This window comes from Aulonocara stuartgranti (genome assembly GCF_965226115.1).
Source record: "Aulonocara stuartgranti genome assembly, chromosome: 15".
NCBI classification, from domain to species: domain Eukaryota; kingdom Metazoa; phylum Chordata; class Actinopteri; order Cichliformes; family Cichlidae; genus Aulonocara; species Aulonocara stuartgranti.
Window position 1 is genome coordinate 16,105,394 of NC_138951.1, and position 2,530 is coordinate 16,107,923.

Genomic DNA, 2,530 nt, shown 5'->3' on the forward strand with positions numbered 1-2,530 from the left:
TTTTTGTTCATTTCTTTTAATATTATAGTTCTGTTTAAATTCATTAGTTTTAGCAGTGATTCACCCTCTTGCTTTAACCATTGTATATATTTTTCTTTATAAAAACCGAGGGGAGTAAAATCAGCACACACTGTGTTTAAGGCAGGTTCTGACCAGCATAACAGCTTTCTTCTACAAACCACCACAAATCAATGCTTAATATACCTTTGTTAATGTGTAGTAAAGTCACTTGTTTTTAGCAGTTGCTTTAGGATTAGTTTTAAGAGAAAGATAGACACTGTTTTCATTTTAAATGGGGTGGTGTAAATGGTATTTTATAGCATTCTACCGTCTCACATCATGGTAGAAGATTTGGGTATTTTGGACACTGATATGTTTATTTTTAAATATACCAGAAAGTGGATTTTTTTTCAAGCAGGCTACAAATCATGTTAAACTTGTAATCGGGGGCTCTCAGTAGATAAATTAACTTATGAGTAATCTTAAACTCTCTGTTCGTAGTGAGATGACTAGATATACTGTAGCAAACCTAGAACATGTTAGCCCACTAACAGTCATATCCTATAGTTACTTCTCAGTTTCTGTGAAACAAATCTTTTGATAAACCACAGGCCTGTACTACAAAGCAGGATTTGGACTTATCCAGGTAGCTTCTGAGTTAACCCTGGGTTTCTGCTATTATAAAGTTAGGGGTATATCCCCATGGTAACTAATTCTGCAGGCCTAAGATGCTCTGGAGCAGGTTCTGTTTAAGATTACAGATTAAAAGCTATGAAGTCACCACTAACCAATAACCAAGGAACTTTATTCCTTGCTTTTTCCGGTTTGGGTCAAATTATTTTCTTTTTTTTAAACTTTTGTTCTATAAGCATTAATATGCAATCCGATAACAGGGTGCATTTTTGGACTCATGGATTTATTATAACAGAATTAATACTGTATATAGTCTAAGCCTATGCTTGAATTGCATAATGTCAAGCCTTTACTCCTATAGTTGAACCTCATCAGGACTGCAGCTGAAAAAATGCATATTTGCAGACTTTCCTTATTGGGTTCAGATAGATAACCTATATTGATATAGCCAATTAGACTCTCATACTGGTCATTTGTCTGCAATAACTTTGTTACTTTAGATCTATTTGTGTATTTAACCTCTTCATATTTTTCCAATAATAGTGTTATCTTCTTTTGAAAAGTCTGTTGTTCTGCTGCCAGTTTACCTAGCCATGTTTATCACTGGTCATATATACAATTGTAGCTAGACTGATAAACCCTGGGTCAACTTATTGACCTTTTTACTGATGTTAGGGTAAGTGAAGCCAGCTAACATACCCTGGGTATGTTTATCTTGCTTCATAGTACAGCGTCCAGGATAGGCCTACTTACGTTTTAGATGGAGTGCTATTGAATTCCCAACATTAGTCCAGCATGTTGTCTTTGCACACTCAAAATATACTAACCTAATCTCAGGAAACCCTTTTCTAATTTTTATCATGTTGGTCTTTGTTTTTGACAACACCTTTGAGCTTACAGTGTACAAGTAACTTTACTTTGGTTTTAACTGCCGGGGGGGGGGGGGGTTATTACACTGAAAAAAAGTGGTAGTTTAGGCCATTGATTTGTATTGGTTTGTTCTGAAATACTCATACATACAAGGTTAATCCACCTTGCATCCATGGGGGCATCACCACTGTATGTATATATGTATGTGGCAATGAACAACATGTTTGTTTTATTGTAAAAGAAAGGGCTACACAAATTTAAATTTAAACATTTTGTAAACCCAATAGAATCATCTGCAATTGACCTCTACACACCGTCAGGTATAACTAGTTGTCCTACGTCAAATCATCCATTCAGTCATCCATTTACCAATCAATCCACTCCATCTTTTCAAAACACCAGTGTCATATTCAGGTTTAAACACAGGACAGAGTATAGGGCCTGAATAGGAACAAGGAAAAGAAAATTCTCTATTTCTCTTTTTCCTTGTTGCTTTTGCCAGACACAGTTATTTATTTTGGCTCAGTCAAAGTTTAGGGAACAAACTTTAGGGAAAAAAAGTTGTATACTACATGCTATATGTATGCTGTTACGTAAAACAGAAAATACTTTTTGCTAGTTTTCCATATAAAGTATGCGCTTGTCTCTAATTTCTTAGGAAATCTTTTTGATTGCAACAAAATTACTCAGATAACAGAAACACCAAAGTTCCATTTTTATCATTATCCTTGTCAAACTGAAGTGAAACTAGACATTAACTCTCTCTATAGCTAGAGTTAAATAAAACACAGCAACACGGAAGATTTCACCTTCATTTTGTTACATCCGCAGCCCCCATGCTCATGTACACAGCTCGTCAGTCATTGCATATCATTAACCCACAACCCTGATCTGAGTAAGAACAGCATCTTACCAGCCTCTTTGCCAGTCTGAGTCCACAACTATGGCAAGAACAGCCTCTGGCACAAATGGCGGGAGTCGGACGGAGCGGAGACACTGTCAGAACTTTTCCCAACGGTTTTTCTGA